General features: G+C 38.5%; 1 long non-coding RNA gene across 2 annotated transcripts in view; it reads left to right on the forward strand.

Moving 5' to 3' along the window:
* Positions 1-16615, forward strand: part of LOC104686610 — a 121875-nt gene extending 105260 nt beyond the window's left edge. For both annotated transcript variants that reach the window (XR_002044583.2, XR_002044582.2), the window contains 3 exons: positions 7431-7743; positions 8166-8294; positions 13581-16615. This is a non-coding gene — a long non-coding RNA (uncharacterized LOC104686610). The remainder of the gene's footprint in view (positions 1-7430; positions 7744-8165; positions 8295-13580) is intronic.
* Positions 16616-24853: the final 8238 nt, after the last annotated feature.

The raw sequence follows: 24853 nt of genomic DNA on the forward strand, positions 1-24853 counted from the left end.
AGATTTCATTAGTGCTGCTCCTGATTTAACAATACTAAGAATGGATAAGGGTCAGACTTTTCATCCTCAGTGAGTAGTTTATTTATTTTTTTAACATTGCTTTCAGTAGCCAGCAGTGGCTTCAATACATCCACTTCAATGAAACTGAAACTCATTTGGATTGAACTTAATAAAAATTGTTCAAATGCATACCCATGAACCCCTTGTTAGATACAGGGTATAAGGTATCTATCAAAAGCATCTGTCTTGTTTTGCTACTGCTTGCTTAAAATTGATGCGCAACACTTTGAAAGTCTTTCAATCCAGTCTAACCTTGCCTTGATCCAAGCAGCCAGCTCTTTTAGCACTAGACTGTGTATTTCTGCTTCGCTTGGCCTGTAATTCTGGTGTGTCGATCAAAACTTCATAATTTGTTGCTACTGACACAAGTCTGGCTTAAAACATTTCTCACCATTCCACTAGATTTGATTCCAAATGAAATTTATAGCTCCTCTTAATGTATTAGGCACCTTTGTGCAACACAGGGAATCACTACTGCCTACAAATATAATTCCACAGAGGAATGATATTGCCCCCTCAAACACATACTTGGAGTGTTATCCACTTGATATTACTTGACATCCTGAACTACTGCTTTAGCTATTACAGTCCATGTTTCTTCTGTGAGCAAACTGGATTTTTGTCAAAGCTGTACGCTTGGTTCCTCTGTATTTTTGCAGAAAAATGAATTCTCTCTAGTTTGCAACAGCAGTGATGGTTGGGTCTGTGTTTCACACCTCACTTCAGCGCAAGTGGAAGCATTGTGCCAGAAGATGAAAGCTCTGTGTCAAAGTTGGTTTGAAACCTGTGAATCCTTTCTCACGTCAGTATTCTAAGGCTACTAGCTGTTGTAAAGTGTAGTTGAACATGCAGTTATTTTTTCCAGTAAAAAGGTGTCTGGAAGATCTGGTATTCTTGTCCCGGCAATTGGAAGAATTAATCTGACAAGTTTGATGGCTTATTTAATCTGTGTGTGAGGATACAGGGTGAATTTTGGTTTTTAAAATCTCCATTGGTAATACTTTTGGCTAATTAATGTTTTTAAAGGCAGATGTAAAATTAGTTAAAAAACCTTTGGGCCAGATTCAAATTTTCCTGTGAAACAGAGTTTCTGAGCTCTGTGTGGCTTCAGAATGATGACCACTACATTCTATAAAGATGAAGACTTCACAAAACAGCAAAACAAATTATGAGAGAAAGTGGCTGAAACAGTAATAAAACTTCACATTTTTCTTTGTATCTTCACCTAAAAATGCTTGATCAGCATAAAAAGGAATTAATAATTCACACAGTGTATAGTAAAGCATACAGCAATAACAATAGCTTAGTACTTGAACTAATAACAACTTCATACTTATAATAACAGCAGCCACATATCACAGTACCTTAGAGTTGTAAATTACTGTAAATGCTCCAAGTTTCAGCAGAGTTGTCAAACTGAAGCAGAACACACCAAACATTTTTTCCCTTTATGAAGGATAGCTGTGACACATAAGCTTTGTAAATCAGTGATAGAAAATTGACTTAGAAATAAAAATAGGCAGTAATAGGAGTTGGTGATCATTCCCAAGAAAAGATACAACTCTTTTTGGAACAGATGGTGATTAATTCACAGCAGGCATAACATAAAATGCAAGCAAATGCATCTAAATGACTTCTTTGATTTTCGAATACTTCTTATTCAAAATATATCCCAAGACAGGAGAAAACAAAAAATTAGGATTGTCAAATTGGAACCACTTCTTATTATAATCTATGTTAATATGCAATGAATTCTAACATTGGACAAGAAACCACGAGGAAACATTAATGGATTACTGCATTCTGCATTGACTGATCTCCTTAAAGAAGCAAAAAAAAAATCATTGACAGACATTAAGTTTCAAATTTAAAGAAAATTAAAAAGCTTCATAAGAAAAAATCAAACTTTTTTTTAATACTAAAGCAAGCCATTTTGCCTGCTGCCATTTTGCCTTACTACATTTTGTAGTTTCTTTTCCCTAAAATTAATTAAATGTGTAAATGTATATCCTGAGAATGAATCAGAGACATATGGTTAACTGTTTATGTTTTTCTCTTTCATGTTGAGAAATGAGCTTACTTCTATTGAGTTGATGTTCATTCTATAAACTGCATGACCAATTGTTGTACAAAGATCTGGTATAATTACCTTGATATTCTCCTAGGTCAGTTCAAAAGTCCATCTAGCCCAGAATCCTGTTCTTGCCAATGGCCAAAAGCAGCTGCTAAAGGGAAGAGTTTTCAAGCAATACAGGAACATAGTGGTGTTTCCTTTGATGTGCCCATTCTAGCCTGAGGCAATATGGGACTTGTGAATGGAATTTATAAATGTGGGGGTTTTGTTTAGAAGCTTTTACTTGTGGTTTTTTTTCTTCCATTATTTTGCCTAATTGATTTTTAGCTTACATTTATAGTGTTTATATTCAGAGAACCCTGTGACAGTATCATCATTTAATTATTCACTGTGTGGAATACAGTCCTATCCAAACCACCCCTGGCACAGCTCTGAATCATTCCCATGCATCCTGTCACTGAGTAACAGGGAGAAGAGCTCAGCATGTCTCTGTCCCCTCCCTCATGAAGCTGCAGAGAGCAATGAGGTCATCCTTCAGCCTCCTTTTCTTCTGAACAACCCAAAGTGCTCAGCTGCTCCTCACAGGACATTCCTTTCAGGCTTTCTCACCAGCTTTTTTGCCCTCCTCAGGATGCATTAAAGGACCTTCACATCAACACTTCACACAGTGCCCGCACTGAGGCCGCCCCAAGGCTGAGCCCAGCGGGACCATCCCCTCTCTGTGCCGGCTGTGCTGTGCTTGGTGCTCTGGGATGGGGTTTGCCCTTGGGGCTGCCCAGGCACTGCTGACCCACACGGAGCCCAGCACCAGCCAGCTCCACATCCATCTCTGCAGGGTGAACAGTCACCAGCCAGATGTAGTCCCATTCACTACAGCACTCTGAGCACTGTTGTTCATTCACTTTCGTTACAAATGTCTCGGTTTCACAGGTTTTAGATGTTGGTGTCAGGTTATTGTTAAATGTGGCATTTTGTGTGTACATTTAGTGTCAAGAACATTTATTTGTCATGTTAGGAAATCCCCAAGTTTTGTCTCATCTCAGAATTTTCCTTCTAGTATGGCTCCACTGAAGGTTCTTGTGGAAGACTCAAAGACAGAGAGCTAACACTCTGCTTGGGCATCCTTTTCCGGAGTATTTTCTGAGTGAGCAGCTGCAAAGCTTCACCACTGCTCGTGGGATTCACTGCATTTTGTCACTTTTCTTTTGAAGCCCTTAAAATACTGACTACCACAACACTTTACAGCAACAAATGCCTCAGTGAACTGTGTTACCCTCACAAACGGTTCTACCGTGAGAGGATCAGTTTTTCTGCTGGGTGATCTCATTGGTGCCCTCTAGTGTTCAAAGAGAGATAAATATTTAATAAGCATTTACTTAATATAGGTGACAGTCCAGCTTTACTGGACCTGTCAGTCACCAATCCAAGCGAGCTAATCAGTGACATGACTGGAGGCAGTCAGGGCTGCAGTGATCATGCACTGGTGAAGTTCACAGTCCTGAGGGGTATGAGTCAGCAGAAGAGTGAAGTCAGGACACCAAATTTTAAGAACGCAAACTTTGAGTTGTTTAAGGAGTTTTCCAGTGGTGTCCCCTGAGGAACTGCCTTCAGAGACAAGGGCCTGGAACAGAGCTGGCAGATATTGAAGGGTGTGTTCCAGGGAGCACCAGAGCTCTTGTTCCTCATAAGTAAAAAATCAGGAAAGGGAATGACATGGCTGCTTGAACTAAAGGGCAAGAAGGAAATGCTCAGTGGAAGCAGGGATGGGTATCCAGCGAAGAGTATAGGGACACTATCCAGTTGTGTAGGGATGGAAAGAATTGACTACAGCTGAACTTCACAAAGGACACCAAGAATCAAGGGAAAGGTCAGAGAAAATGTAGCCCCCTGATGAGCACAACTGAGAAATTGGTGACAGCAGATGAGAAAGCTGAGGTACTCAACAATATTTTTCCTCAGTCTTCACTGGCAACCTCTCTTCCCACATCTCCCAAATTGATGGAGCTTCATCCAGGAACTGGGAGAGTAAAGTCCCTCCCACTGTAAGAGAAGATCAGGTTAAAGACTCCTAAAGAATCTGAACAGATGTGAGTCTACAGTACCTGACACACATCCCAGAGATCTGAGGGTATCAGCTGATGTAGTTCCCAAGGTGCTGTCCATCATATTTGAAAAGTCATGGCAGTCAGGTAATGTCCCAGGTGACTGGAAAAGAGGAAACATTGTACTCATCTTTGAAAAGGGAAGAAAGTAGGGTTCCTGGGAATTATCTGTCACCCTCCCCTCTGTGCCTGGGAAGATCATGAAACAGATTCTCCTAGAGAGTGTGCTACAGCACTTGGAGGACGGGGATGTGATTGGGGAGAACCAGCACAGCTTCACCAAGGCTAAGTCGTGCCTGACCAGCCCAGTCATCTTCTATGATCAAGTGACTACTACCTCAGTGGACAAGGGAAGGGCTACAGATGTCATTTTTCTGGACTTCTGTAAAGCCTTTGACATGGTCACCTACAAGATCCTTCTCTCTAAATTGGAGAGACATGGGTTTGATGGGTGGAATGGTCAGTGGACAAGGAATTAGTTGGATGGTCCTATCCAGAGGTTAGTGGTGAATGGCTCAGAGTCCTGATGGACATCTGTGCCAAGTGGTGCCCTCAGGGGTCTGTATTGGGACCAGTGTTATTTAATATTTATGTTAATGACATAGATGAAGGATTGAGTGCAAATTTGCAAATGACACCAAGCTGAGTTGTACAGCTGACATGTCTGAATGACAGGATGCCATCCAGAGGGACCTGGACCTCGAGAAGTGGCCCACAGGAATGTCATGAGATGCAATAAGACGAAGTGCTGGTGCTTCATCTGGGTTGGGGCGACGCCCGGAATCAACCCAGCCTGGGGATGGAGAGACCAAGAGCAGCCCTCCCCAGAAGGACTTGGGGGTGCTGTGGGTGAGAGGCTGGACATGCCCCAGCCATGGCACTCACAGCCCAGAGAGCCAAATGTGTCCTGGGCTGCACCCAGAGCCCCGTGGGCAGCAGGGGAGGGAGGGGATTGTGCCCCTCTGCTCCGCTCTGCTGAGACCCACCTGGAGCACTGCATCCAGCTCTGGGGTCCCAGCACAGGAGGTGATGCCTTTTTCCTGATCTTAGAATTAAGAGTCAGACACAGTTAAGAGATTAAAGGGTTTTTACTTTGGTATTTAATAGGGATCTTTATGGTGCAACAGTTTGTCAAGGTGGAACACACCAAAATGCACACACCCCATATATTGCATATACAATTTATAGACTTTGCAAATTAGCATATCTGACAAAGATTCCCCAATGAGAGGCTTAAATGAATGGTGTGACATCTCCCTATTCGAAAGTATTCCCCCCCAGATGGGCCTAATCTTAGTTTACAGAATACGTTCTAGAGAGGGCCTTAGTTTTTCAAGATAGCACAAGGCTTTCTGGCCTCCAGCTGTGAGGCCTTCAGGATGTGTGGTGTTCTGGCCTAGCAGAATTCCAGGACTATGCTAAGATATCAGGCTTAAAGAATTACAAGTATGTGTGCTAAGGACACTGAGAATACATGAAAGGTATGTAAAAGGAAAAGGCAAAAAAATCATCATGGTATCAGAGAGACATGGACCTGTTGGAGTGAGCCCAGAGGAGAGACACAAGAAGATCAGAGCACCTCTCTTATAAGGAAAGGCTAAAAGAATTGGGGTTGTTCTGCCTTAACAAGAGAAGGCTACAAGGACACCCTATTGTGGCCTTTCAGTATTTAAAAGTGGCCTACAAGAAAGATGGGGACAGACCATTTAGCTGTGTCTGTTGCAACAGGACAAAGTGTAATGACTCTAAACAAAAAGAGGGTAGATTGAGCCTAGATGTAAGGAAGAACTTTTTAAACAATGAGGGTGGTGAGACAATGGAATAGGTCGCCTGAAGAGGTGATGGATACCCCATCCCTGGAAACATCCAAGGCCAGGTTGGACAAGGCTCTGAGCAACCTGATCTAGCTGAAGATGTCTCTGCTCATTAGGTCACATATTAGCTGGGCATGACCTACAGAACATCCCTACCCATTATCCCCCAAGTCATTAACTGGGCATAAACTTACCCAGCCTTTGCAAGATTTTCAGATCAAACCCAAAGAAATCTGTATTTCTGAATAACTTTCATTTGCTATAGGTGAAATATTTTAATAATATTTTTGGTTTTTTTGGTTTTTTTGGTTTTTTTAAAGGTATATGTTATTTTTTTTTATAGGTAATTTGTTATAATTGTTCCAAGTGATGGGAGTGCTTGGAGGGTTCCTCATGAGATCTAAACTTTCACCTAGTCACAAGATCACAGAATTATAGAATAGTTTAGGCTGGAAGAGATCTTTGAAGATCATCTAAATCCAACCACCCTGACATGGGCAGGGATATATTTCACCAGATCAGATTGCTCAAATCCCCATCCAATCTGGCCTTAAACACCTCCAGGGTAGCCACTAGATGACCTTTAAAGGTCCTTTCCAACACAAACCATTCTATTATTCTGTGATCTGTTGTCTATTTACTCTCAGTCAAATAATGATTTTGAGTAATTTTGATATATTTCTTTTTTTAAGAAGAAAAGTCCTTCTTTGCTCAGGTTCTTTTCATGAGAAAACCATATCTCTCTGTCATTCATTTCTTTATACCTTTTCAGTTTCCAACATATTCAATTTGGCAGTGAGAAAGGAACTGTGATCAAAATTCAGGATTTATTATCAAGATGGATTTATAAAGAGGCCTAACCATCTATTTTTCTTTTTTCCTTTCATCGTAATTCACAGGGTTGTGTTATGTTCTGATTCCCACTTTTGGACAACTATTCACATTGACTAAAGTTTTATTACTTATGCCAAAAACTTAATTAAGCCCATATCTGTACATCTACATAGTGACTTCTTAAAATTCTGTTAACCCTTTCCTATCTTGTGTTTGTCCTTTCAACGCACAAACATTGTGTATTTTAGCAGTTCCTTCGCAGTTCCTTTAATCTTGACTGTTACAAATATCAATGCTGCACAATCTGCTGCTTCACTACATAAGACCTTTTCCAGATCATTGACAAATAAATTGAACACCTTGGGTTCCAGTACTGAGCTTTTTTGACCTTCTAGGTAACTTCTCTCCAAGTATTCCTAACTTCCCTCTTGTATCCTCTAACCAATTACTAGTTTAGAAGCAGAGTAACTACTGTTGTACAGACAGAAGAACAGGTTTTGTCCTTACACTTTTTCCCATACCCATAATTATGTATTTGCTTTACAGAGTTTGAAAAAAGACGGTGTTACATTCAATAATGAAAAGGGTGACTGAGTGAATGGGTGACAAAGATTGGAGAATGCTACAGGGAGTGCAGTGCACCAGCATGAGAAAACAGTGGAGGAGCCTGATACGATCCTGCAGTTTGTCCTCAGGAATATGTCCCTCAGGTTTTAGTGGATCAGTGTGCATTGTGACCCTGGAAAACTCAGGGGGACCAAAACCAAAAACTGGTGAGAAAACTGGAAGGAAAAATATCGTGACACAGCATTCCAATGTGTTTATGAAGAGACCACACTCCCAGCCCCCCTTACCATGGGTAAGGCTCATTCCTCTGCCAATAAAGCATGCAGTGGAAATTTCCACTGCAAGTTACAGCACATTTCCACCCTTTAACCCTACACACACTGAAGTTTTGCAATTCTTTATGGTAGTTGAAATATATAACCTTTACTTTACTGAAGATAACCAATCTGCTTTTTTCTAACCTAACCTAATCTAATCCTGTTTAATAAAAAAAAAATTTTTTTACAGTTCTAGTGAGAAATATGAGGATGTAATAATTTGAATGATGAGCAGACATGTTACCAAAAGCATAAATATTTGTTTTAAATTGAAATAATTTCACTTAGGCATATTTGTAAATGAGATTGGTAGTCATATGTATGGCAAATATCAGTATTTTTTGTTTTATTAGTTAATAGTTGTTAATATGTAATAAATCGTTTCTTTTATTCACAGCAAATTGTTTTTATCCTGAACGTGCTGATTAGCAGGCTGCTTTGTGATCAGAAGACATCTCCGTTGCTGTTTGATGGGCAGAGGTTTTTAACCTGTACAACTCATGATTGCAAACCAAAATGCATGCCAGTAAGCATTTGTGAATCACTCAATAAGATCATGTTAATGATCCTTAAAGTATTATTATTTAAAGCAGATACAATTAAAAGAATGCAGCAGATCAGCAGAGAAGTAGCAAAGAGAAATAAGCAGTAAAAGGGCATGAAGCATTTCCAGGAAAATGTTTTTTAAGGCAAAATTTTGAGAAATAAGAGAACAAAAGCTCTAGAAATGAGGATGGTTAGAAAAACAACAGTGTCTTGGAGTTGCTAAGTATGAAGAAAAAAATTATATATGGCTTGGGAGTATGAGAAAAGGGAAAAGGAAAGACTGCTTAAGATACAATGGAGACATGATAAAATTTCCCAAGATTCCTTCACCTTTGTTTGTGTTTTTTTCCCCCCAATATTCTGCTATGAAAATTCCTGGACAAGCTACACAGGCCTCCCACACCATCCTGAAAGGCTTTCATGTCGTGGTTTTGACTGTTACTTCTGTGACTCTGATTCTGTTGTTGCCTTCCTCCACCGTGCTGCATAAACACAAAACAGTAAGGGAGGAAGGAGAAAGTGGCAAGGATGGTCATGCAGGGCCTTAATGTTCCAAAACAAGAGTCCTTTTTCCTGTGAGTCTTTGATAGCAGGATTAATTTTGTTCAGATCTGAACTATGAAGACTTGACCAAGATTTGCAAGCTGTCCACTCCTCAGACATCACCAGTTTGTCTTTATTTTATCTGAACACTCGTGATAGTATTATGTCCCTGCCCAGGGTTATGCATTCAGTGCTTTTTAGTAGAAAATATTTCCTTTTTCTTGAAGTAGGATCTCAGTATTGGTTGACCTTTAAGCCTTCTACACCTCAACTTTTCCATTTTAGTGCAAACTGGGAGATTTATATTTCTCCTTCCTTGTCTCATGTATTTAAGCTACTTTTAGTGTTTATGGTTACTTCTACTTGTTTGACACCCCTTTTTGTTAACATTCACAATTGTATGTCTTGATATCAAGCCTCATTACCTCTGCAACATCATTTGCTTGAGCAAATCCCTTAAAGATGCTGACACTGAAAGCCATGTTTCCGTCCCTCTATTTGACCATGGTCTTCCCATATTGGCAAACTTTCCACCTGCCATCTCATCAGATTAAAGTTTCTTGTCCACAATTTCTTCAATTTCTTATAATTCTTTTTTCTTTTTTTTTTTTTCCCTAGCATAAAGGGATTTTCCTATTTTCCCATGTCAGGAACAACCTTCAGGCACAAGGAATTGACTGACTCTTGTATTAAAATCTCAGCTCTTGCTCCCATTCTGTCCTAGTGACCCATCCGGACTGTTGCTTACCAGTCCTCCAAACTGTGTCATCTACAGGTTTTAACAATGATAATTTTACCTTTCTTCCAGGTAACTGGCTGAGATAACTCTGAGTACAGAGTCAGTTGTCATACACAAGGGTGAGAAAGGAACTCCAATCTTGGCATCTTAGTAAAAAAAGTCACTTGTGTAGTCAGGCTTTATTTTCCTTATGGTTATATTGACAGACATTTTTAGTACCATCTGAAAATTCTCTATTAATTAATTTGCATTGTGATTGATTTTGTAAGAATCAGTTTCAAGTGGATAAATACGCAATTATCTGGACTGCCAACCTTTTAAATGCATGTGAAGCATTAGTTTTCTTTCCTGATTTCTGGAACTTTTCCAGTGTTCCAACAGTTACTGAAAATCAACAGTTATGGTTCAGATAACTCTGAACTCTCTAGCCTGTTAAAACTTTAAGTGCAAATTACACTGATCGTCTGACTTCTCCCCTGCTTCATTTGTATGATATCCTTTCCTAGGTTTTGCATGAAAATTGTATCATTATCTCCAGATTTTAGTTTATTTTTCTTGCTGACAGTTTCCTGTTCCTTTCATTAGAGTATATATTTTTGTATATAGATACAGATGTACATACAGATCATTGCTGCTGCCACATTTATCAGAAAATTGGGGTTTTTTTCCAGATTTTTCATTCACTGATTTTTTGGCAATACAAAATTAGCCTTTTAAAAAGCCAATAGGTATGCATATTTGTAACTTCAGTTTTCTTCTGTTTGACTATGTAATCTGCTCAAATTAGAGTTCCTTGCCACTTAACTGGTGCGGTTGTCTTTGAAGTTACAAATTTTTAATTGATAATTACTGTTATTGCTACTTCATTACTGATACCCAGGAATTACAAAGTTGGAAGAATAAGCATAGATACCTTCTGCTAACACTACGAGTGGGTATAGTCCATCACCTGCATTTAGGGTTTGTGCCATTATTTATTTGCTTCTCAGACTAAGTGACTTTTGATAATACAGCTTTCTAGTCTACACATGATGGCCTGGTTCTTACAGTGTTGTCTCATGCTCTCTAGTGTGATAGGTACCCAGCCCCACACAGTATGTTGCTTTGTTTATCCTTCTGGACATTGATTTGTGAGCACTCAAGAGCTCTATTTCTAACCTCCCAGTGACTTGTGAAGAAGCAATACCATTTTTCATGTAGGCTGAGACTCTCCTTTCACATATTGCCCCCTCAGCTCTTCCCAAGTAGTTGAGACTGAGTGTGAAGTGGAAAGTTACAGGTATGCCTGAGAGTAAACCTTCCAAATTACTGGCTGAGGTCAGGCAAACTGTGAGCAGTATCCTAACAGTTCTTTCAAATGAGAGCAAACAAAGCTTCAGACCTTGTAAAATATTTAAAGCTGTGTGAAACTCAGCAGTTTTTGCTGGCAAGGGTTCTGACTTCGGTCTGGCTGCAGTTTGCATAAGGTTTGCATACACTGAGAATTCAAACAAAAATGCAAGAGGAAACTCACTTAAAAGTATCACGGTTTTGATAAAAACCTCAAAGCAAATAATCCTGATGACTTTCACTAAAAATCCAATCATGGTATAAAAACTGTTCATACCTTGGGTCTGGGTTTATTCAAAAGCTAAGAGTTGCATTTTCCCTGTCCCTGTTGTAAGGCCAAAATTCAAGTTGTATGGAAAACAGATGAATCCTATTGAATTGTATAATTATAGAAAAATTCCCAGCTCTCAAAATATTGTTGTTATTTCCTCTGGAAATGTGGGTTCCCTGATAACCCTCATAGTACCATGGTGGAGATTCTTCAGTCTCATATCAGCTCTTAGTTTGATCTGTAGGAAACAAAATCATAGCATTAAATTTTTCTAGAAGTGCATTTATCTGACTTTGCAAAAGGATAGAGAAAGGAATATCAGCTTCCTCTAACTCAGTACAACAGTTTTAAACTGGTGAAAAGGTAAAATTGAACTATGTCTTCTGATTTCAGACCAGAGAGTTTCATTTATTGCAGTGAGTGTGGAACATGTAAGATCACTAAATTCAGCAATCTTGGAAACAAAATCAATTTAAATTTTTTGTCAGTTCTTAGAACAGTGTAGGGCTTGTTGTCATGTGCTTTCTTGCATTCTCAAACACAAATTTACATTTGACAGAAATGAAACAAAGTGGGAATGTGGAGGCACATACTGTATACAGCTTCTTTCTACACATATTAACACATATTTTATAGAGCCAGGCTGCTTTGGGTTCAGCCTTAAAAGAGCTGTGTGGTTCAGAATGTTAGAATACAATCATTATCACCTTCATAATAACAGGTGTAGAACCAATATAGAATACCTACCCTGCCTGCTCCAGCTGGTGTAACAGGTAAAATTTATTTCAGTGAGACCATAGGCATAGAATCATTGAATGACCTGGGTTGGAAGGTACCTTAAAGATTATCTTGTTCCAATCCCCTGCCATGGGCAGGGACACCTTCCAGTACACCACGTTGCTCAGAGCTCCATCCAACATGGCCTTGAACACTCACAGTGATAGGGCATCCACATCTTCTCTGGGCAACCTGTGCCAGTTCCTTACCACCCTCACAGTAAAGAACTTCTTTCTAATATCTAAGCTAAACTTGTCCTATTTCAGTTTAAGGCCACTCCCCCTTGTCCTATCACTACCTGTCCCTGTAAAAAGTCCCTCTCCAGCTTTCCTATGGGCCCCCTCTGAGTACTGGAATCAGCTCTAAGGTCTCATCAGAACCTTCTCTTCTCCAGCTGAAGCACCAACTCTCCCAGCCTGTCCTTGTAGGAGAGGTTCTCCAGCCCCCTGAACATCTTCGTGGCCTCCTCTGAACTTGCTCCAAGAGGTCCATGTCCTCCATATGTTGGAGGTCTGAGATCTGGACACAGTACTGCAGGTGGGGTCCTACTAGAGCGGAGAAGTGGAGAATAATATGTATCTTGAAACTAAAAAATAAATGGTGGCATCTTTCAGAACGACTTTCCAATGCTCAGATATTTTATTAGATGTTCTCTCTGTGCAGTTGGAACAGTTAATCACCAGATACAAAATCTACTGCCTGCATGTCTGAATGCTATCTTTTTTCCTGTACACCAGTAGAAGACAAATTTTCAAGGAATCTCAGCAGCAGTTATGGAGTGGTTGTGGTATCTTTTCTTTCTGGTTGAAGGTCTCTGGATGGTTGGGGGATAGATAACAATCTCCTTTGGGTTTTGCAAATAAATTATTGCTAAGGCTGACTAGAAAAGCTCCAACATGGCAATATCATGGCAAAATGTCTCTTTTTGTATAGCAGATAAATTCTCCATCGTTAAAAAATTTTCACATAAATTAGGAAAATGGCCATAACTTAGATATTAAAACACAGTTCCATTTATAAACCACTCCACCCTCAGTTTCCTGAAGGAAAACTGAATGGGAAATCCAGGATGTTTTTCATACAAGATTGTAATACTTCTTAATGTTAAGGAAGAGACACTTGACATCGTGTTGGTCCCTTCTTGAAACTATTAATATTATAACAAACCAGTTTCTGTCATTAAGCAGTTAAAAATTCAGTCGGTTCCTCGCTTCTCTCATGATTTTCCTACCCAGTTTACATTCTCTAACTAATCTGGACTTTGTCTATAAATTTTAAAAGATATTTGTGGACATTAAAATAACACCTGATTAATAGAATGCTGTAAAGAAAAAGAACTTTGTCTAAAGAGAGACATTTACAGTTTTTTAGCAGCTCATAGGCTGTTCTTAGAGCGTTTTAAGATTCTAAGGGACAAGATTATTGTCAGATGAACAAGGGACCCAGATGGATTAAAGTATTACAATTAGAAAGGCTCTTAAGCATCTTGTAATAATTGCAAAAGAGTCTAATTTTTGTAAGGCTTGAAATAGGGTATAAAGGAAGTACTTATTATATGTTCTCAAATTTTATCATTTTTAAGTTTGTTTTTTTTTAATTGTAATTAGTGGTGTTGCAGAAGCCTGGAAGATAAGGGGATATATCTCAAACATGGTTAACTGGATAGCTGTGGGGCCAACCAAGGATTGTTGGTAAGAACATGCTGTGAGAAAGAACAGGATGTGGCTGCAGAAGGAGACATACACAGCAAGGGCAGAACTTCCGCAACAAATGTCCTTGTTCTGGCTCCTGGAGATAAGCACAACACAGCACAGCACAGCAGGAATGAGGCCAAGATGTGGCCATGGACTGTACGGGGGATCCGGACCACCCAAGACCCCCAAAGCCCCTGACCCATTTCCAGAAAGGTCGGAAAGAGTGAACTGCTCATGAGAACTGATTTGCATAGAAAGAGAGAAATTTATCTCCAGGGTGGGGAAAACTTATCTGTAAAAAGGCACCACCACCAATCTGGGTGTACATGGGTCCCAGGACACTGGAGCACCCAGCTGGGTCAGCTCTGGAGCTGGGATTGGTGATCTCTCTCTCGCATTCTTCCTTTTCTTCTCTCTCCAACTCTTTAATCCATCTGTCTCTCTTCCCTTTCACCCCACCCTTTTGTTCAAAACCCACTTCTGTGTGCTTAGACAAGGAGATCAGGGACAGATTTTTAGCAATGCCCATGCCCAGTGTGTAATATACTAATAAAACTTCTTAAGTTTCTATGGATCCTCTGAATTCTTTTCCTTTCTACCACCAGCATCTACGAATCTTTGATGCTTCCTTTCCCCTTAAGGGTGGGGCACCACAGTTGGATGTCACTGTATTTAAATGGATATATTAAAATTGTATAGAAATCATGGCATCATATTGGTATGTTTATATTGATAGACTCAAAGTCTTAAACAAAAAATTGCAGAAGTTGCAGGAAACATAAGTATAATTTATAAATAGATATTACGACGTTCAATAAAGTAAACTTCATTATTGCACAGGAATTTTAAAAGGTCCACCTTTTCAACATGTCCATTAAAACTAGATTTGGGTAAAAATTATCTGGTGAATATTGGCTACATGTTCTGCTTTCGTCCTTTCTGAGCTTTAAAGGACAAAGGCACCAAGGAATTGGTTCTTATACGAAGCTATGTTGAGGTTTCACTGTTTATCATAATTACTGTGGAAAGGCTCTCCCTTCCCATCTAGACAAATGTGCAACTGTTCTTCATAAGGCTCTTCTTGCTTCTGTTATCATTTCCCCATGGGTGTGTGCTCAGTTGTACCCTCTCACTCCATCCATCCATAATTTAGGAGTAGAACCCACAACTGCATCTTGAAGTCTTTTGTTGCCCCTATCGTAGCTCTCTTGCCTGCAGTGACTGAGGGTTTCCTGTACATTTCTTTTCTCCCTTCCACACTTTCAGTCTACTGAAACTACTCTTCCCCCCATCTTAGAGTGTTCAAGTCCCTTTTCTTCACTTTTCCTGGTGTCAGTGTATGGTTTGTTTTCCATCCCACTTCAGCTGATTCAGGCTGGGTTTTAGACTCAAAGCTGACCTTCTGCTCATTTGTGTATGTAGATAAGTACAGCTTTTATCTCTCCCAGAAGCTAAGTTGTGTTTTTCTCACACAGGTCTAGGAAAAAAGACGCTGACTTTAATCTAAGCAGAGAACAAACAGATTAAATGTTCTTTTGGTCAGAGTGGGAACTTTAGTCAAATCTTCAATAACAACTGGCTATAGAACTGTTGTTTTAAATTGTGTAGACAAAATTACATCACAAGTATTGTTGGAGCCATTCGTGTGTTTTGAAATTTGGGGAAGGAACAAACTATACAAAAAGAAAACCAAATGCACATATTTATGGCAGAAGGGAGAGCTGAAGTTCAAAGTTCTGACAGTGCATCGGAAGGGGAGAAACCTATTTAGAGATTGAAAGGTTGAAGATAATAAACTTACCATTATTTTAAAAGGAAAAAATTCACTAACAGTCAATGTCTGAGCAGTTAAGTTTTTTTCATTAGGGCTAAAACTTGTTACTTCAAAGGTGCTTTTGATAATAGATTTTCCTTTGTGTTCTAACTTGTACTTTTTGAAGGCCTTGAAAAATTAGACATAATATTACTTTAAACAGTCAAGAATACTAAACCAGGATGCTAAAAACGTGCATGAAACATAGCAAAGAGATAAAAAGAATCTCTCAAAACTGTTATAGACCCTGCAGTTAATACATTTGAAGCCTTGTAGATGCATTACATATGTACAATTAGTTACCTTATGTGTACAAGGGACAGGAACCAGGAGTCATATTGTCCCAGAAATATCATCTAGTCTGGAAGAAAGCCATTATGACTGAAATCCAGTAGGGCCTGACACTCTCAGCCAGGTTTTGACCCATTACTTGTGATTTTAAGGAATGGTACTGCCCAACTGGACTGAACCACATGCAGCACGCTCCAGCACAGCAAACGCTGACTTCAAGAGTGAGCACTTCACAGTGCAGCCAGAATATGCATCTGATCTTTTAAAAAAAATTCATTTAAAATGGATCTAATTAAATAGCAGGCTGGAAATATCCAAGCTTACTAAATACAACTTTTGAATTTTAAGTGTCAAATACAACAGGCTGTAGAAGATCAAAATAATCAACTTGACCACATTGTAGCATTAGATTTTACGCAAGTACATTTTCTGAAATTCAATAAATGAAATTTTTTTATTAAATTTTCAGTGTTAATGAGATGATGTAAATTTTTCTCAATTCTAAATTCTTACCTGTTTAAGGGTATGTAATACTATGTTCCTGCTTCTTTGTATCCTTTACTTTCATATTCCCTCCTGAAAGAACTTAAGTGAATTGAAGCAATGGAATAGAAAACCTTTAAAAAGTTTTGAAGTAAAATTAAAATTCTGAAGAATCAAAGTAGAAAAAATACACTTAACAGTTACACATAAAGAAGATGTGGAAAATAAGTATGCATGTGTATTAAGACTTTTGAACTTTCTTTATATGTGAATTTCACTGGCAATTATAACAAACAAGAAGCTCAGTTTTTAGATGGATAAATAGATGTGACTTCAACAATCTGTGGAATAATTCTCCCAGCAATATACAGAATGTGTGAGGTATGAAAACTTGAAAATAAAGCTGGCTTAAAAATACATGCAAACTATTATTGTCTATCTTGCTCTTTGTAGCAGACTGTAAGAAGTACTCCAAAGAAACTTTGATGGAACATTCTCAGCTAATATTGGGGATTTGACAGAAAGAAACTAGATTTCTATCCAGTCACTCAGAAGGATCTCATGGTTTGTCACTTTATAAAGCTTTTTAATGAGTTAGAATTATTAAACTCCTTTCCATACATCATTATCCTTTAAATTGCTGATAACAACAACCGTGTTTCAACTTAGTCACAAGTGTCAGCAGAAAATTAAGGGAATCCTCAATTCTTTTAAGGATGAACTTTGGAAGTGAAATTGATGAGGAAAGCTGAAATCATAATGTCAGTTACTTTATATTATATGGTATTTTGGCTTTACACACCAGCTGTACTGGGACTGTAATTGAGCAAAGAACTTAAGCGTATGCTTAAATCTTGTTGAAATAAATGGGATTTAAGCATGAGCTTGTGCTATGGATATAGATATATATGCATTGAAAAGCTTTGTCACATAGGGGCAGGTTGTTCAACTAGAACTAAATCAACATTCTTTTCTTGTATTTTCCAAGTCTTCATTTAAATTACACTTTTTTCTGACTTGAATTTTGCAAATTATTTTTAGGATGGGCAGTCTGCTGGCAATAAGAGTTAGAATCTGATACCTTTACTTGCACTTAATAGTATCTTCCCTGTGTTTTTTATTTTATGTATTTAAGATGAAAAATAAAAAGTCAGGCTAGACTAGAAATACTTTTTGTATGATTTAAGATTGCTGTATATTTATCCAAATTAATTGTACGATTGATTTTTCTTTCAAAAAAAGCCCTGTGTAGCCTATAAAAAATGATATGTAGTATAAACCTGCTGCATGCAGAGAAAGAATATATACTTGCCATCAGAAAAAAAAATAAGAATGCTTGTAAGAGTGTAAATATATGACAAGTAATCTTCAGTAATTTAGTAATGAATACTGCTTCCATCTTTTATTTTTGTGATCTGCATTCAGAAGGCATTTCATGTAAACTTTTATATTTGAGGGTGAGAGGGAGACTAAGTCTCAAACATTTACACCCATAAGATGTCCTGTGTTTAATATTATTTTGTAAGAAAGGTTTCTGATACCGGAAGCCCTAACCCTGGATTTTAAAAAAACATAATACAGTCTCAGTAAATGAGAAAAATCTTTTCATTCCACAATGAGATTATAGCTCTAATTAGTAGTATTAGAACTGACATTTGTAACACATCAAACTACATTTTTGCATTAGCTTCTATAAATAAAATATTTTCATCAACTTTACATTTGCCTGTGTGGCAGATGTACTGATTATTCTGCACTTGTCTGGAAAACACTTCAGAATCTTGATATGGAGCCAAAATATGCATGGAGACAAGTAAAGTGCCAATTGCAACATTTTTTTGCCAGCAGCTTCCTTAGTCAAGCAAATCACGTACCATTCTATCAGCACTAAAATCAGACAGCTTGAGACTCTGCTACCATTTTAAAACTTTCCCTTAGCAAAGACACTGTAGTGGAAAATCCCCAGCTCAGAGGTGGGGATAGAGAAAATGTAATCATTTACTTGTCACTATGTGTGCCTGTAACCAGGACCAGCTTTCCAGGTATTCCAACCCCCAATTACAGGGCTCAAGCGTGGAAAAGGATCAGAAATATATTAAATAGATTAGAAATGAGACTGTTTTTCATAAAAGCACATAGCTACAGCACAGCTACATAGTAACCCTCAACAAACATGGTTTGTTAAGTTCTGTGCAAGCAGGGGAATAATGATGTTTTTGCATGTTCACCTTTCATTCCCCTCTCTGATGGAACCTTTGGGCCCTCTGAAATAGCTGAGACAGAAAGACAACACTTTTGGACAAATATCACAGGGTAAGGCCAGGGCATGGCTGATCTCTGAGGTGCATTTCTGTGACAATGTAGCCTAAACACCTGAATGACCCATGTGTCATATAGCTACCTGTCCCCTCTTTCCAAGTATGTACTTTCCCGCTGCTGATGGTCAGTTAGTCTCTATGTTCTAGTAAAATAATGATAACAGCAAACAAAACTGGATCCTGGAGAGAAATTTTTTCATATCACAGTCTCCGTTATTTCCAGAATTAAATCCCAATAAGCATTCTCTTGAGTGACATTTTGCCTCCCCCAGTTTAATTTTATAGCAGAGTTCATTAGACTCACAATGTGAGTGCTTTTCCTGCTTTTAACCCATTCACTCAAAAACCCCAACTCTTCTTTCAGCTCAGGCTGGCTGTATGCTCTGGGTTGAACTATGGCTCAAACCAGCACAACCCACCAGCAGCTAACACAGCCTTTCTGAGGAAGAGTTACTGATTCCATTGAACACTGCTAGGCCTCCATCAATAAAGGCACAGAAGATCTTCCATGTCTCTCTAGGAAGGATTGTGGCAGGTGATTTGCTTAGCTGTGGTGACAAAAACCCAGCAGGTTGTTTCTAGAAGGATAATTCCTACACAACATGGTAATACCAGCACAGACAGAGTAACCCAAGGGTTCCGACAACGGTCACAGCCAAACTCAGATCTGCCAGCTCAAGTGATTGGAATTACCAGTCTTCTGGTCTGCTGGGCCACCAGAAAGCACTTTCTTAGTAGCAGAAATGTTGTTTGTTGCTGAATGGAACTGTTTTGTTTTTTAGCTGCACCAGTCCATAGGCCACTACATTAAAACCAACAATGACCAACTCAGTTCTGCATTATTTTGAGATCTCTAGGCTGTAGTTGCCATGTTCAAATACCAGTTGGTGGCGTCCTGCACAAGAATCGGGTTGCTAGAAGGAGTGTTGACCATAGCTGGCAAATCCCTCTGCAGTTGTCTGCAGCACACCTGAGGTAAACCTACCACTGATTTTAATTTGTTGTAGAGCACTGTACTGACATCAAGTCAGGTGTTTCACAAAACATCTGTTCCATGAACAGCTCAGCCACCACTGTATGAGGAATGGGCCAAACTGAAGACGGAGATAAGATTTGTCAGGTGTTCATTGATTTGGAACCTAAGGCAGATGAGTTAACCTGAGAAGATGATCTCATTCTTTTAATCACCCTCTATAAGACAAACATAGTGATTGTGTCTGAGATTGAACTTTTCAAAATATGGCCCCTCTTAGCTGTGAGAATTTGCAGACTTGATTGCAATGCTGGAGATGATGTAAGAGCTAAAGAACTGCTGGATTTCCCCTGGTGGCATTTCAAGTTTTGCATACACATGGCTACAGTTAGGATAAAGCCACTGGAAAATTAAAGTCATTAAGCTGATACTAAGGTTTTCAGCTGAACCTGTCCCCATTACATGTTACACACATGCATTATGGAGAAAAAAGAAGTAAGAAAAGAGAACTATCAGTAAGCCTGACTTGTTATCAGAAGTTGCTGATTGGGTTTACAAAAACCATTTGTAAGTGGGTTATTATACGGCATTTCCTTCCCAGCTTCCCAGCATCTCAGTCATCACAGCCTTATGGATGCTTAGGACTGATTAATTAGTTAATGACATAGATTAATCAGGTGAGCACAAGAGAAGCTTCACATCTTTCACTTTCTTTTCTTCTGCTACGTTATGCAGTACGTCCTATAATCTATCAGATAAGCCTGCCATTTTCTAGCAAGCAAAATTTCTCAAGTTTCTCAGGAAGAACCCACAGAGTGGTCCCATATTTAAAAAAAAAAAAAAAAAAAAGCTGTCATACAGAAGTCATATAGAAAAAAAAAGCTTTAGAAATGTTTTCTCAGTTTAGCTAAGGCAGGTTGAACAATAAAAGAACCATTGCACATGAGAACCATGAATACATAAATAATAAAATTGCTACAGAATTAATAATAGATTTTTTTCAATTTCTTTTAACTTTTAATTCAAACTGGGCACATTTCTATGACCTTTGTGTAGTTTAAGCAAATGTTTAAATTTTGGTGCAGAAATTGGCAGCTGCCAGAATAATTTTTATGGCCATTATTCAGCATGGCTGGCTATATTATTATAATATTGTAAGCATGTTGATTCTGGGAAGCTAACAAAGACCTTCCATTTCTTAAAATGGCAGCTTGACTGTGAAATTAGGTAAAGAAAGTACATCAGCAAAGACGGTACTTTAAGCCACATATCGCTATTTCACAAATGTATGTTGTGATTTATTTTGCGTTTGCATCATACATACCCTCTCAGTTTATTTCTCCTTTGCAGAAACTTCCATGGAAACATTGTTTGTAACTGTAAATAGCATTACAAAACTCTATTTTCACTTAGTCCTGGCTCTTAGCCTGAAGACAGATGAAGACTTCAGTGAAAGAAGTGCTGAAGCAGATACAATTTTTCTAAAGAAACCAAATGACAAAGTCCACAGAGAGCATGACATTGAACAGTTTCAAGATGCTAAAATTTCCCGTGGGAGTGCCAAACCCACACAATCTACCATGATGTCTTCAGCATGGCATGCAGGTGACACAACTGTAACTATATTACAAAGGCACAAAATAGATCAGGTCAGATAAAACTGGTGGATTTAGTGAAATTTCAATTATTGATTTAGGAGGAATATTATATAGATCAAATTCCTGATTGGCAACTGCAAATTCATTAATTGCTGTAGTAACTTGTGCCAGCTACTTTAGATAGATAGATAGATAGATATGCCTACTTCACCAACACACTTGAATAAGGTAATACTTGGCACCTTCTGATCTCCATAGTAAGGAAAACAGGCAATCCACTAATTCACTAACATAAATTGCATATTGCTTCTTTGATCTGCTTAGCAATTCTCAGTCAGGTATTCCTGCACACTTCTAAACAGGGGCTGACTGTAAGATAATCCCATGATCTATTACAAACCAATATTTATTTGTGACCTTTTTGTTAACAGATTGGATTTGTGTATGTGTTTGAACAAGAACAACTGTCAAAGGACTTATACTTGGAATGAGTCAGCACTGAGTGTAATTCATGTGGTGCCTTCTTATTTTTAAAAACACACATCTAGATTTTTCAGTATCTGAGGCAGTGTGCTGAGGCAGCACAAATAATCTATTTTTCCTAGCAATGTACATTTTGTCACAATATAGGTGTATCAAGAGCATTGTATTTCTTTGTTTCTCTGTCTTTGAGAACATGATTTATTAAAGGAAAGCCTGATTTTACAGATACCCAGGACTTTGGGCAGTGGAAGGACACAAATCAATACATTAAACCACTGCAAGCTAAGAAGAGATCTGAGACTGCAAAGTCACAGTTATTTATAATAGAACAGTAGTAAAAGAACATTATTAAAATAGATGCTTTTTGACTTAAATGCATGGGGAGATCATGTATCTAAAGTTATGCAATAATCTTATTGTGAAACAGTGGATCATCCTGAATTCAAACAAGACTTGCAAGAAGCAGAAGAAAGTAAATCTGGCATCAGTTTCTCTCTGTCACGCAAGCATTTATATATGAAAAATGAGAAGTACCCCAGAAGAAAATAGGGAAACATTGGAGACCATGGCTGTCTTTATGACTGGCATTCTCTGGAGTAAACAAAGTCACTATAACTACTGATATGATTAATATATATGTGTATATATATTTAATATTCACATTTATTGAGCACTCCAGAACTGAAATGTGTTTAATCAAAAAAGTGAGATATTCTTGATAAATTTATGCTTGAGAATGATAATTTACATTCAGTCTTTTAGCTAAACTTGATCAACACTGACAGGTAACTGATTCTCCTTATAAAGGAAGCATGAGAGAGAGGGAGAATCTATCCTAAGTGATTTGGTTTGTCTGTGATAGTTGCTACTGGAGAACCTAAATGAACAGGTAATGTTTATAACCTGAGTGTGTGAACTGGCACAGGCAAGACTAAGGAACAACCACAGATGAAATGCAAAGAGTAAATTTAATTTTATTACCCCACCAGCCAGGGTATCCCTGATGAAGCAACCTGGCAGAGGCACCAAAAAGCTTGGTCCATGCAGAGGATTAACTAAACTGCTGTTTCCACCTGCTCTTCAGGGATTCATGCAGGTGTAGTTTATTACTCTGCTTGGATCTTTCCCACAGCAGAGTAGAAAGAAAGAAAGAGAGAGAGAGAGAGAGAGAGAGAGAGAGAGAGAGATCACCAGTCCTGGTTCCAGCATCAGTGTCAGGCCAGAAACTGGGATGTCCAGGATCCAGGGGCATACACTTTGGTTTCACGGGGGTACTGTCCCAGAGGTATAAGGCTCTTGCATTTTCTTAAGTCTCATACACAGAGCAAAGTGGCCTTGAATGCCCTTGGGTGATAAATTTCATCCAAAAGTCATTGCATGACCTCATCCAGGCCCTTAAATAACCACTTTGACCCCACTTCTTATGTACATTTGAAAGGTGATTTACTTTATCATATATAAAAGATGCTGTCTCGCTCCATTCATCTACCAGACTGATGCAGCAAAAATCAGAAGGACTGGCTTCTCTGAGAAATCAGAATTCTACATTCTGCCCCATCTCAATACTGTCTGTCATGACAGCCCACATAAGGTAGGACACAACCTCACGAGAGAAAATCTCTATTATTTAAGACCACACTGCTTACTGATGAATCCCAAAAAGCCATACAAAGGCCGAAGGATTTTTGTTTTCCTTCTAACAGCGCCTACAGTAAGAGCAGAACAGGCTCCCAAACATGTAAAACAGGGACCAAAGACAAGCATTTCCAATGCTCTCACTTGAAGCTGGTCTCCAGAGAAGATAAAAGGCTGTCTGAGAGCAGTCCAGTTTAGGAAAAACAGTAACCAGTCTCTAGAAGAAAAATTTCGAAGTTAAAACCAAATCCTACTGGATGGAGGATTTCACTAGGCTTTCTCCCTTGCCCAGAACTCACTGTGCATGAGAGTGTCAAATTAGGTCTACAAAGAAGTTTTTGATCATTCATTTCAGTCATTCCCAAGTCTTCATATTTCAATTGACTTGGTTAGGAGAGACACAGCTCCCAAATTCCTCACAGGACCCCCAATATCTCTCAGTATACATCATTCTCAATTCTTTTGTGTTGTGCTTTGGGAAGACACAGGGCAGTAAGGCACGGGCAAGAGCTTCTCAGTGAAGACAGAGCCCATGAATGTATGGGCTGAAGTGGCTGCTTATGAATAGAAGAAAATAGATGGATAAATAAGCCTCAGCATGAAGGCTAGCTCCATCTTGTAAGCACCTGTGGAGGGGGGCATCTGTAGTGAGTCCACAGACCATGAAATCACTTCAGCAAGGCTGAAGTTTTACCTCTGAGAGTGCCCAAAGAGGAGCAGTGACCTGGCTTGCAATATGAGCAGGACCGTGAAAGGGCACTCACAGAGTATCTTCTGCCCAAGTTTATTATCCCTCCTCCAGCTCCACTCTCACAATGGACATGGCTATTCCCGGGCAACCTGGAGGATAGGGGATACTTTCACCTAAAGGTGCTTGAATAAACATGTAAGAGGTTTTACACTCCTGCTCACAGTCTGCTCTTATTATCTCATCCCTTAGTTACTTTTATTGCTTTTATATTTTCTTCTTTTACTTCTTCTTTATCTTTTTAGCTGTTCTTCCTAACAATATTCCTTTGTTCTATCTAACATAGGTATAAATATGGTTGGTCTATCAAATATGAATAATTGTCATTTATGATAATGCAGAATTATAAAATTCAATAATATAGATCCTGCATTACTGTGAAAGTGTATCGATTTCCATATTTCATACTTTTTTTATATAGAAAATATTTCATATTTATATATTTATATAAATAATCAGAAAATTATCTGAATAGATTCTAATATCTGGGACAATTCTTGGAAGTGATCTAATACAAACCTAATGGAGATATAAAACACATTCAGCTCTGGATCTTTGAGAGTTTTAAAAAGTGTATTTCTACATATTTAGCCTCATACCTGCCTTCGTGGTTTTTGGGTTGTTGTTGTTTTTGTTTTTTTTTTTAACTAGGTCCACAATGTATTGTCTAGGAAAACAAATCCTTTGCAAATCTATGAAATTTCTGCCCAGTTTTAATTTATCTTTCATCTTCTTTGAGGTAAACTCCCAAAACAAATCTGCTGGACTCTTGGCAGAAGGTCATGTCCTTTGATTAGCTACTAAATTTTGACTTAGGACCAAAGCTTCAGGAAATACATTTTTA

This window comes from Corvus cornix, chromosome Z (genome assembly GCF_000738735.6).
Source record: "Corvus cornix cornix isolate S_Up_H32 chromosome Z, ASM73873v5, whole genome shotgun sequence".
Classification (NCBI taxonomy): Eukaryota; Metazoa; Chordata; class Aves; order Passeriformes; family Corvidae; genus Corvus; species Corvus cornix.